This window comes from Physeter macrocephalus, chromosome 16 (assembly GCF_002837175.3).
Source record: "Physeter macrocephalus isolate SW-GA chromosome 16, ASM283717v5, whole genome shotgun sequence".
NCBI classification, from domain to species: domain Eukaryota; kingdom Metazoa; phylum Chordata; class Mammalia; order Artiodactyla; family Physeteridae; genus Physeter; species Physeter macrocephalus.
In genome coordinates, this window is record NC_041229.1 from 88,225,848 (window position 1) to 88,239,255 (window position 13,408).

Here is a 13,408-nt window from a genome sequence, read left to right on the forward strand (position 1 = left end):
ACGCGCAGGCTCAGCGGCCATGGCTCACGGGCCCAGCCGCTCCGCGGCATGTGGGATCTTCCCGGACCGGGGCACAAACCTGTGTCCCCTGCATCAGCAGGTGGATTCTCAACCACTGCGCCACCAGGGAAGCCCTGGGGCTTCTTTTGAAAAGCTGGAAGATTTTGGAAACACTGGGTGTGTATGCCCACAGGCTCAGGCTGTCAAGTTCAGATGGAGCACGTTCTGTCTAAATGGCAAAGTGTCCCGCTCTCTATTACCCAGACACCTTCAGCCACATTCATTTTCCTTACCAGCCAGCAGCAAATAGCATATGTATGTAGCACTATATGTCAGATACTGTTCTAAGGGCTTCACCTTTCATTGTCACAGTCACCTTTGGGAGAGGTACTATCACTATCCCCATTTTACAGATGAGGACATGAAGACCCACACTAGTAATAGTGGGAGGGCTGGGACTCTTAGCCAGGCATTCTAGCCCCACTGTCTTTGCCTTCTACCTCTCCTGTAGGCATTGTGTCCCTGCTCTAAAGGGAGAGGGAGGTGGGAAGGGGACCTGGCCCCTATGCTGCCTAAAGGCGACACATTGAAAATCCAAACCCACAGATCTGATTTCCTATACAAATAACAAGTAAGCAGGGAAAGGCTGCTTTTCCGTATTGCTCTGAACAAAGCTAACCTTGCGCCAGAGGAAATCAGGGCAGCGAAAGAAACTAATGAGCACCTGCCAGTGTCTTTGGGTCCATCTGAGAGCCAGCCGTGCTGGAGAGTTTTCCCTTATCTCCTTTTCCCTTCCTTGTTGGAACACAGAGAATTAATTAATTCTATCAAGCCTGCATCCAACTCTCACTTGAAACGTTAGCCCATAAACAAGTGTAATCCATCTCAATCCCGATTGTCTCCCAGCGAGGGAGGTGGGGGTGAAATATGATACCAGGCTGAACAAACATCTCAGCCATCATGAAGGTGTCTGCGGTGGTCACCGAGGCTGTCTGAGCCCCACTGGTCTGCAGAGTCTACAGAGAGATAAATGGAGCCTGTAGCACAGAGAGAGATTCACTTATAGGCTAACTGCCTGACAGCCTTGGGGAGACAGAGCCCTCTTCATATGCTCTGAGGCAGAGGCAAGGGCTGTATGGCTGTTTCAGGTGGGTGATGGCTGTCTCAAGACACGTCTGGGGAAGTGTCTCTGAATCTACTGAGCACTTCCGGATTCCAGGCGCTGTGGCTATAACGATAGGCAAGTCTATGGCATAGTTAGGGTGATCATAAGATTCCAGACCAGGGCACTGTGGAGAGTGAAGAACACTGACTTAAACTGGAACTCTCCAGGGCTAACTGGGACATATGGTCACAGTAAGGTGAGCCGTTGAGGCCACTCACGGCTCCGGATTTCTTAATCCTGAATCTGGCTGAGTGACTGTGGGCAAATAAACCTCTGAGCCTTTTCTCGTTGTCTAAAATGGGAATGACTACAGACCCCAGTTCTTCCCTTTCAAGACTGTCATGAGGAGTATATCAGATAATGTAGTGTCCGGAACATGCTGAGAACCCCCTCCCCATGAGGGAGGTGCTTGAGGCCAAGTAGTTGGGTTCTGGGGATGAACCTGGCTTTCCTGACCTGAGATGTCAGGTGGGTTTTGCAAGGTGAGGGCTACTGCTCTGGAAGATCGAGGGAATTATAGAGCCTCAGGGTGGGGAAGAGAAAGAGGAGAAATGAAGAGACAAGTGGAAAAGGAGAGAAATTTGGGGATGGTGGTGAGAGGAGACAGCTATTGGGAAATGCTTAAAGTAACCCCTGGGTGGTACACCCTGTGATTCGAAGACCACATGTCCACCTCTGCTTGGGTGTTCAGTGGAAGAGCCACTGCTCACAAACGCCATGCTAGAGGCAGATCTTTTGGGAGGATGCCACAGACTCAAAGTGGGCTGGTGGTGAGAGCTGAGACCCTCCAGTGAAGGCTCACTCCATGTGGAGTTCGTGAATGCCTTGTGGGGGTCTGCAGGGAAGGTTCCATAAGTGTTAGTGCCCGCTCTTATTGCCGTAATCATTCTTATGCCGCCAGGTCCCATCTATCAACACCAACCTGGAAATACAAAGCTGAAAACCAGTGGGGCCGACAGGAGGGGGAAAATGCCCCATGAGAACAAAGAGGAGTTTTCTTACAACGCACCGTTCCTAGAGAAGGCTAGCATTCCGCAGAGCCAGCTGCAGGAAATCCCAGGCCAGCCGTGGGCAGCCCACCTCAGTAAGACCAGCAAGACATAGGTGACCCTCCTCCCGGTTCTCTGCAGAATGAGAAGAATGTTAATTAATCCTGTTATCTGAGCTGCATACTTTCTGGTTTAATTCCTCTGATAAAACTACCCTGAATGGAGAGCTCTCAGAACACGGAAGGAGGCCTTTTAATGGGATTCCTGAGGTGCAGTGAGCCCTGGAGTGGGTGTGGGTGGGAGGTTAACTTTGTGGCCCTAGGAACCTGGGCATCAGCACTGACTCTTCCCTTTCAGGATTCTGAATGGAGACCTTTTACCATCCAGGCTTCCTGCCCCATTCAACATGGCCACATTTCACAAAAGAATGGGAAAATAGAAATTCACCGGAAAAATAAAAAGAACAAAACCTTAATCTGTTTGACCTTAAAACATAAAACAGCCAGGTATTTTACCAGTAAAATGGGTTTATTCAGGAATGGCAGGGAATTGCAATTTGGGTCCAGCATGCTCTAGCAAAAACTGAAGGCAAGTCCTGAGAGACAAAAGAGAGGACCCTTATTTCATAGAGGAAAAGGGGACGTTGGGAGGGGCTGTTACAAACAAAGAGTCTATTGGAGGAAACTGGGAGTGCAAAGTGTGGTGGCTTTTCATTGGTTGAGTTGTGACAGTCTCTCATTGGCTGAGCTGTTGCCAGGCAAGGAGAAAATCTTCCTTTCTCCTGCTGAGGTTGTAAAGCAGTAACCTTCCAGTTGGAGGTGCAAGGCGAGTCTCTTCCTGATTGGGGTCTGCAGAGAGAAAGAAGTAGTAAGGCATGAGAACTCCTCTCTGGCCTCCTTGACTCCATTTCAAGTGAGGTTTCCTTTTTCCAGTTTCACAGTTCAAAATCTGTAACGGAGTACATGTAAGAAATGCAAAATTCAGAATGTGGAGCTACCTAGAATTTTTGCATCAGATTTAATAATCACATAATTGTGGTGTGCTTACATGTTTCAGGGCTTTTATTACTTTACAGGTGTTATATGTGTGATTAACTCTAAAACACTTCAGCATAGGTCCTGTGATATTTGTGTACACTATTTGAAGTGACACCCCAGGGCAGCTACCATTCTAATCAGGCATCTCCTCTCCATGGGTAGTCAATTAGAATTAAGTCAGAAAAATATCACTCCAGAAGAGACCATTTTAAGTGCTTCAGCTATCTTTACCTCTGAGAAACACCAAGTGTTTTACCAGTTAGCAAACTAAGTGTCAGAAATAGATTTTCACTGGTGAAATTAGTAGCCTGTTGATAGGTATAATGGATGCTAGAAACTCAATTACTATCAGTGAGTGGTATTCAAGATTTATAAATTGGCTAAAATGTTTTATTATTGATACCCCCACCCTTGTGTGAAAAATATATAAGAATTCAAGTCTGTACCCCCAAATGGCTCTGTATCTAACTATTTGGAAAATTTCTTGGTTGTCTGAGGCTGGCTATAAAGGTTCTACAATCCTACCTCTGAAATATTGTTTCAACTGCCTGGGGATCGTTTCATGCAAGGTGGTAGCTGGTCTGAGCAGCTAAAATGACAGCAATAAGGGACTTCAACTGAGCATACAGCACAGGTTATAGGAACTACATTATTCCTGCTCACTGATAACAGTTTGCAGATGTTGGTAGTGTAAGGAAGAAAAAAAGAACTTCTCCTCTATCTTCTTAGGTTCAGTATCTGGGACCTGTGAATTAAACTGACAAAAAGATGAACAGGAGAAAAGGTTTATTTTGTATGCACATGGAGGGCCTCATAGAAAAGAGGTGAAAACCCCCAAGGTGGCTAGGCCTGGGAGCTTATATACCATTTTAATAAAGGGTGATAAATTGTGGAGAAGTGGCAAGACAAAGGGAAAGGGGTTTGGACTTCTAGGTGGTAAGTTGTGGGAAGGTAAATATATGGGGGGAACAAATGGAAGACAAGGGTTGTTTAGTAAGGTGTGTTACACAGGTTCAAGTCTCACAATAATTCTGTGATGCAGGCATTATTGTTACCTTCACTGATTGCTGAGGAAACACATCTGGAGAGATTGAATCACTCTAAGGACACAGAGTCAGGATATAAATCTAGGTCATTTGATTCTAAACTCCATGCTCTTTCTACCATGCAGATATAAGTTGTATGATTTTTTCTTTTTTTTAATTTTTCTTTTTAAATTTTTATTTATTTTATTTTTGGTTGCCTTGGGTCTTCATTGCTGCGTGCTGGCTTTCTCTAGTTGTGTCGAGTGGGGGCTACTCTTCGTTGCGGTGCGTGGGCTTCTCATTGCGGTGGCTTCTCTTGTTGTGGAGCACAGGCTCTAGAGCGCAGGCTCAGTAGCTGTGGCACACGGGTTAGTTGCTTCGTGGCATGTGGGATCTTCCTGGACCAGGGCTCGAACCCGTGTCCCCTGCATTGGCAGGCGGATTCTTAACCACTGCGCCACCAGGGAAGTCCCAATTTTTTTCTTGATTTTACAAATATCACATACTCACAGGAAAACTGGAAAACATATGAATGTATAAAATAGCATAATTCCACTACTCAGAGAAAACCAGATTAAGCTTTGATGTTTTACTTCCAGATTTCTTTTTTTACGCATATTTAGTTGTGATTGTATAGTGCTTATGGTTTTGTGTCCTGTTTTACTTAACATATTATAAATATTTCTTCATATCATTAAGAAGCCTCCATTAACATCATTTTAAGGTGAACATAATATTCCACCCTATGGCTGTGTTATACCACCTGTTGTTGGACATTTAACCTCCTTCTGTATTTTACTACCATCAATAACAAGATGGCCATCTCTGAAGGTAATCTCTTGTTTACATTTCTCGCTATTTCTTCAGGGCAGATTCCTGGAAAGGAAATTTCTGGATCAAAGGCAAGAACATTTAATGGACTTTATGAAGCATTGAAATAGACCACCGTGAGGGAGTTCCCTGGTGGCGCAGTGGTTAAGAATCTGCCTGCCAGTGTAGGGGACACGGGTTCGAGCCCTGGTCTGGGAAGATCCCGCATGCCGCGGAGCAACTAAGCCCGTGCGCCACAACTACTGAACCTGCGCTTTAGAGCCCACGAGCCACAACTACGGAAGCCTGAGCACCCAGAGCCCGTGCCCCACAATGAGAGAAGCCACCACAATGAGAAGCCCGCGCACCGCAACAAAGAGTAGCCCCTGCTCTCCCCAACTACAGAAAGCCCATGCGCAGCAACGAAGACCCAACGCAGCCAAAAATAAATAAATAAATAAATCACATTAATTTATATTAAAAAAAATAAACCACAGTGTACCCTGCCTTTGTAAATAACAAAGACCAGCCTGACTTTCTAAGACTCTGATTAAAAATCAAGATAAATTTAAACTGAGGATTTTCAGTAAGAAAAGACTAACCAGAGGTCAGGTTTATTTAGTGCTTCTTTTCTAACCAGGAGGGGGCAGCACAAACAAATGCCAACGGAGATCCTCCTTGGTCATTGAATTTGACATTTTTGCAGCATTTTTTTGTGTGTGACCAAACTTCCTTTGTAAAAATTTAGCAACAACTAAGTCATCACATTTACAGGCAGGGCCCAGAGAAGGATATCTAGTTTAGTTGAAAGATTTACAGCTTTCAGGAAGGTTCTGGAAGACTGCTCCAGATGACAAAAGGCTAGAAAGAGAAGTGTCTTTCCAGCGTGGGCTTGCAGCCGAGGCTAGGAAAGCAGGTCAGTGTAATAGCAACAGCAGGAAGAATGGTGCTGATCCGTGGGATTGATGATGGCGTTCTGTGCCCAGAGAGAGGTGTCTGAGGGCTGGGAAGTGGGTTTATCTTCCCAAACAGGATAGCCGGAGGAAGAGGGAGGCACATGACAGCCAGCCTGTGGAAGACCTTTAGAACGGCAGGCACAAGGTCGGTGATGCGAGGAAGGGAGGCGTTAATGAATCACAGAGAAATACGCTGTGTCAAACTCATGACAAGGGCTGGGTAAGCCTCAGTAAGGAACATGATTGCAGTGTACCTGGAGCCGGGGCTGCTGACCTGAGGACTGCGTGCCATGAAAGTTTGTTCATACCCTGAATTTGCACAGAATCCTTACAGAAAAATAGATATGTTTTTCAGGGAGGAAAGATCTATAGCTTTCAGGAGGCTATGACCCCAAAAAGATTAGAAACAAGTAATCTGTATACATTCCCTCCATCTCTAGGATCAGAGGCACTCTCTCCCTCTCTAGAGCTGAACTCCTTTTGCTCTGTTTCAAAGGCACCTCTTTCCCCACAAGTGGCAGAAAACCCTGCCTGGATGGAACGGTGGGGTGCCCCAGCCTAACTCCTGGGTGATGGAGGGCTTAGCAGGAGGCGTGGGTGGCTCAGGTGGCAGAGACTGGATGCTCAGGGGAAAGCTCTTTGGCACAGCTGAAAGCTGGGAAGCATCCAGGTGAATCTATCAGGACAAAATTTCCGCTTGGAGCTGTGCTCTCTTTTCTAAAAGTTTAATTCCTCCCGTGTAAGCCTGGCAACACCCAAGCCTGACTAGAACTGCTGCTTGAAGAGGCTTACTGGCACAGTGAGAGCTTCATGTCTGAGTCTGTGGATGTGTTCATTACATCTCATTTCTTCTGAAGCATTTTAAAAATAGACATTTTTTTAATTTTTAAATTTTTTTTTGAAGTAGAGTTGATTTACAATGTTGTGTTAATTACTGCTGTATAGAAAAGTGATTCGGTTATATATATATATATATTCAGTTATATATATGTATATATAATATACACATTCTTTTTTTTGTATTCTTTTCCATTATGGTTTATCATAGGATATTGAATATAGTTCTCCTGTGCTATACAGTAGGACCTTGTTGTTTATCCATTCTATATATAAAAGCTTACATCTGCTAACCCTAACCTCCATCCCTTCCCCACCCCCCCACCTTGGCAACCACCATTCTGTTCTCTATGTCTGTGATTCTGTTTCTGTTTCATAGATAGGTTCATTTGTGTCATATTTTAGATTCCACATATGAGTGATATCATATGGTATTGTCTTTCTCCTTCTGACTTACTTCATTTAGTGTGATAATCTCTAGTTGCATTCATGTTGCTGCAGATGGCATTATTTCATTCTTTTTTATGGCTGAGTAGTATTCCATTGTATATATGTACCACATCTTCTTTATCCATTCATCTGTCGATGGACATTTAGGTTGTTTCCGTGTCTTGGCTATTGTGAATAGTGCTGCTATGAACGTAGAGGTGCACATATCTTTTTGAATTATAGTTTTGTCTGGATAGATGCCTAGGATTGGGATTGCTGGATCACATTGTAATTCTAAAAAATAGGCATTTATTACAGCATTGACTATAGCGGCAGAAACCTGTGAACAATCTGAGAGTCCATCAATAGTACAACTGCTATGATCAGTTTTTTACCCACACTCCAGTTTTGATCCCAAACGTGTGGGTTTTCCACACCAAGCAATTCTCCTGTTCTCTGTGGACACCAACTGGGTGTCCTACAAGTCAATTCAATTTTGACACTAATTTCCCTGAGTCAGTCCAACCCACAGGTTAAGGGTTCAGCCCCACAAAATTGCCTGCCTCACTTCAGATGCCAATTGAAAGTAGTGGGTTCCCAGATTACCCAGGCTTCTGTCTGACCTGGCTACAAATTGGGAGTTCCCACGACCCCCTCCTTAGGTTTGATAATTTGCTATAAGGGCTCACAGAACCTGCGGAAACACTTTACTTACGATTACCAGTTTATTATAAAGGATATTATAAAGGATACAAATGAACAGCCAGATGAAGAAGTATTTAGAGTGGGGTCTGGAAGGATCCTGAACACAGGAGGTTCTGTCCCTATGGAGTTTGGGATGTGCCACCCTCCCAGCACGTGGATGTACTTACCAACCAGATGCTCTCCAAACCTCTCCATGTTGTGTTTTACAAGGTTCCGTTACATAGGCATGATTCATTAAATCACTGGTCATTGGTAATTAACTCAATCCCCAGCCCCCCCCCCGCCCTCCCTGGAGGTAGGGGTATGGTAGAAAGTTGCAACCCTTTAATCACGTGGTTGGTTCCTCTGGCAACCGGTCACCATCCTGAAATGACGTAGGGACCCACCAAGGGTCACCTTATTAGCATTAGCTCAGGTTTGGTTGACAGGGGCTTAGTATAAATAACAAAAGACACTCCTGTTGCCCCTATTACGCAGGAAATTACTAGGGTTTTAGGAATCCTGTGCCAGGAACCAGGGAGAAAGATGAAATATATATTTCTTATTATATCATAATATCACAAATAGTGAAATGATAGAATAAATTATAATTCATCCATATTATGAAACATTAGTTTTAAAAAAGAACGTTAGATCCATATGCAATGACCTAAGAGGCGGCCATGATAATTTATTCATTTCTGTTTTGTGTGATTTGAGATGGAACACACGTATAGATTTTGGAATTTCTTTTTTGAATTCCCCAGATGACGTAATTAAGGATTGGGAATTCTCAGCTGTACAGCTCAGTGTTTCTGCCCGTAGAATGGGAAAATTGTGACTTAAGGAGGTTTTCGTTAGCCACAAGCTCCAGAGAAATCAGTAATTGCTAAAAAAAAAAAAAAAGAAAAACCTAACCCAGTTTGAGACTGATAACGAAAGTGTTACCGAATCAAGTCTGGCTGCTCACCACTCAAAAATCAGTACTCGAGAGAGAGACAAATGTTGGTAGAAAGTTGCTTTTAATCAGAATGTCGGCAATCTGGGGAGATGGTGGACTCAGTGCCCCCCAAAAACCATCTCTGAAGATTCTGCTCAGCCATGAAAGTTTTTAAAGGGAAAAAAGGAAGTAATCTCAGTTAATCATTGAAAAAGGGGGTCAGCGTCCTCACCGTCCCTCACTGTGTGCAGGTTTGTGTTGACTTCTTGTGATTTTTCTTTAGGTGCTATCTTGTTCACAGAGTTTGTTCACGAGATTACTGAAGGGGAAGCTGGGGAAGAGATCTGGTCATCTATTACTTACTTATTGTGTGATCAAAAGATTTGAAAGGTGTGCTAGGGCTGGAGATGAGTAGAGCATGGGGGCGCCTGGTTTAAAGTTAGTGACCAGCCAACAGGGTGCCTCCCGCAGAGAGCTCTTTCCTGCCAAAAGCTGCTTACAAAAGCATGATCTGATGATGAATAGAGGGTCACCCTCACTGTTCTTTGTATCAGTCAAGCCACATCCAGGGCTCTCTTTCGAGCTTGGGGTGCTGGAGTGTAAGGCGGACACGGGCAAACTAGATGAGCGCTGAGGACGACGCTGGGAAGGCAAAGGACCAGGGAGTTCCTTCGAGAGGAGAGCCTGCTGAGCCTGACGCAGAGGGGGTAGCGTGGAGGATGAGACAGCTGCTCTGACACAGTGGAGAGGAGAGAGGATCCACTCACCCGAGCCCCAGAGTCTGTGCCCCATCGTCTCTTGTCAAGCAGAGGACAGTTCAGCCACAGGGGCTATTGGCTGGGAAAAGACTAGGTGATCCTTACACGGCCCCTTTCTAAAACAGCCCAGAAGAAGCTGGTCTCCGCAGGACTCTGGGGGCAATTTCTATGGGCCTGAGCTCAGGGCCTGAGCGTTGGGGTGGACAGACCTGAGTTTGCAGCTGGCCCTGCCACTTAAGAGCCCAGCAACCTTGAGGCAAGTTTCTGAACCTCTCTAAGCCTTCATTTTTCCTCTGTAAAGGAGAGAAAGTAATAATAATAATAATACCACCACCGATTTCATAGACATTATGAGAACGAAATAAGCCAACACACATTTAGCACTTTCCATGACGCCTGGTACAATGAATAAGTGCTTAGTAGATGTTAATAGTTTGTTGTCGTGACATTTATCATTGCGGTTGTTACACAACAACGGCCAGATGACTCTTTCGGTTCTTTCGGCTGACTCCCGAAGCCGTGTTAACCTTTTGTTAACTTTTTGCCTCCTGATCTTTGACAAAACAAGGCTGGTATTGGCTTGGCTGCATTTCTTTCTCTGGGGCTCAGTTTCTCACCTATACAACAGACTTCCTGGCACCCGTTGTCCCTATTTAATCAGGCAGATGAGGTATGAAAGACCCTGGGCATGTGGACTGGGAGAGTAGGAGGAAGGATACAAACGGAAGGTGACATGGTACCCAAGGCTGGGAGCTCCCCGCCTCCCCTTTCCTGGGACCAAATCCTGCTCCTCCTTCAACCGGCTCAAGGCCTGATTCTTCTGACCGCACAGGTAACCTCCCTCCTCAGGACTTTCGGGCATACTGTCTACCTTGCCCGTGTGGATTGGTAGTGCTACAGCCACCCTAGTACCTCGTATCATGAATGAGTCATTTCCGATGGATGTGTCACAACCAAAAGTGAGATCTTGGAGAGTTGGGACTTTGTCTTATGTATTTTCAAGTGGATAACTATTAATAAGAGATGAACTAAAAACTAATCATAGATGCTAAATTCAAGGAGATTGCTGTGTGTCAGATATGGTGCTAGATGCCCTCACACAGAATTTAAATTTAATATCACAACACCTCTATAAGGTAGGTATCAATGTTCCCACCCTACTGAGGAAAAATGGGGTTCAGGAAAGTCATTAAGTAGCTCTGGTAATTAAGTACCACTCAAGTATATTAAGAGGCCGACTCTCCTATTTTCTCAGTGCTGAGTATGAGCACACACTAGGCTCAGGGTAAATAGGAAGTAATATTTAGTACAGTAAGTCCCCTACATACAAAACTTCAAGATGCGAACTTTCAAAGATGCAAATGTGCATCTGGTTCCAGCAAGGAACCAGAACCTGTGCCATCAACGTCAGGCACGAGTGAAATTGCTGCTTGCCCTCCGCCTCCTATTGCTGAGGAGCCTTCAGCTCTACCATCTCCCCCATCCTCTCCCTCCTCAGTCAGTAACTCTTCTTGCCTGTTCATTTTTTTTTTTTTGCGGTACGCGGGCCTCTCACTGCCGTGGCCTCTCCCGTTGCGGAGCACAGGCTCCGGACGCGCAGGCTCAGCGGCCATGGCTCACGGGCCCAGCCGCTCCGCGGCATGTGGGATCTTCCCGGACCGGGGCGCGAACCCGCGTCCCCTGCATCGGCAGGCGGACTCTCAACCACTGCGCCACCAGGGAAGCCCTTGCCTGTTCACTCGATGCCAGCCCCTGTATGCCAGCTGTTGTACTGGACTACTGTGCTTTTCAAGATACTGTACTATAACATTAAAAATGTTTTCTTTATTTTTGTGTGTTTTTTATGTATTATTTGTGTGCAAAGTATTATAAACCTATTACAGTACAGTACTATATAGCCGATTGTGTTAGTTGTGTACCTAGGCTAACTTTGTTGGACTTATGAACGTGCTCTCGGAATAGAACTCGTTCGTATGCAGTGGACTTACTGTACCCCTCTCTGATGAATTTGAGATTTAAAAAATTGTTATTTCTAAAAGCAACTAAGTTACAATTAACAGCAACAACAAGCTGTATGAATTGCACTCGGTCCTTTCTGTCTGTTTACCAAACAGGCAGAGTGCTCACCTGGAGCTGAACCAGGGCAGAGAGGGACGGGAAGCAGGAGGCCCTCATAGGGCCTGGGTTTCCTGCAGGGAAATCCAGGGGCTGAGTGTCCCAACTTCCTGCTGGTCGATTGTTCAGGGGAAGGAAGGCAAGGGGCCTTCTGTTCTCTCTCCGGAATCCCGTGATGCTCACACTTTATAGTGGGTGAGGATAATTAGCGCCTCCCCCATCCCGGCCCCAAACCTCCACACCCTCCAGGGAACTCTCCACTCTTCCCCCTGGAGCGGGGAGGAATAAGGAGGAAATGCGGGTCATGGTGGGGATTAGGGTGGAGTGGTGTGCAGCTACCTACGTTTTCTCCTGGGCGGCAAGGACAAGCAAGTTTAGCTTATCACTTTTTTTAAACTCATCATTTTTTGAACCCTACTCTACCTAAGGCATCTTGGGGTGGTCCAGATGGAACTGGTCTCACTCTTCCCTCCAATAACCAGAAAAAATACTGTGAGACCTACCCATCCCCACAGAGGATTCAGCAAAGAAGAGAGCCCAGCACCATCTCTGGCTTTGCCCTCCTGCCATCTGCTTTGCCTCCATTACCTCTTGCCCATCCTTACTGATGCTGGGGGCTGCTTTCAGCTCTCTGTACCACTTAGCCCCCAGGCTAAAGAGCATAGATTTCATTCTCTGTGTCAATCTTACTTCCCATATTTTTCTGAGCTAATAGAATTACATCACAGAGCAAGCACACCCACCTGCAATATAGTAAAGTCATTAAAAGCACAGATCTTCAAGTCAGACTGCCCAGGTTCAAATTCCAGCTGTGCCTCCTACCAGTTGTGTGATGTGAAGTAAGTCACTTAACTTCTCTGTGCCTCAGTGTCCTCGTCTATAAAATAGTGATAATAAATAATACAAGTGGAATTGCCATAAGGATTAAATGACTTAATACTTGTAAGGTGCTTAGAACCTTGCCTAGCACATAGTAACCACTAGATAACCAGTTGTTAAATAACATAGCAATGTTATTGAACATAGCGTCTAGGTCATCTCTGTCTTTGACCTGGTCAGTTTCTCTGTTGCTGGGGCCTGTACCCACCTTCACCCTGAAGAGCAACTGCTTTCATTTTCTTCTGTTATATGACTCCTGAGCCCCTCCAATATCCCTATGGCTCAGGCTTCAAGGGAAAAACAGAGAATTCCTGTTACCTTATTCTGGAGAACACTTTTAGCTTCCCTTATTTCTGCTTCCTCATTCCAGTCAGAGCCAGATAAGTTTTTAAAAAATTAATTAATTAATTAATTAATTTTTGGCTGCTTTGCGTCTTCGTTGCTGTGCACGGGCTTTCTCTAGTTGTGGCGAGCGGGGGCTACTCTTCATTGCGGTGCGCGGGCCTCTCATGGCGGTGGCTTCTTTTGTTGTGGAGCACGGGATCTAGGCACGCGGGCTTCAGTACTTGTGGCTCGCGGTCTCTAGAGCGCAGGCTCAGCAGTTGTGGCACACAAGCTTCGTTGCTCCGTGGCATGTGGGATCTTCCCGGACCAGGGCTCGAACCCGTGTCGCCTGCACTGGCAGGCGGATTCTTAACCACTGCGCCAGCAGGGAAGCCCCAGATAACTTTTTATAACTAAAGGCTCATCACCATGATTTTCTAAACAGAAGATCCTCCCCACT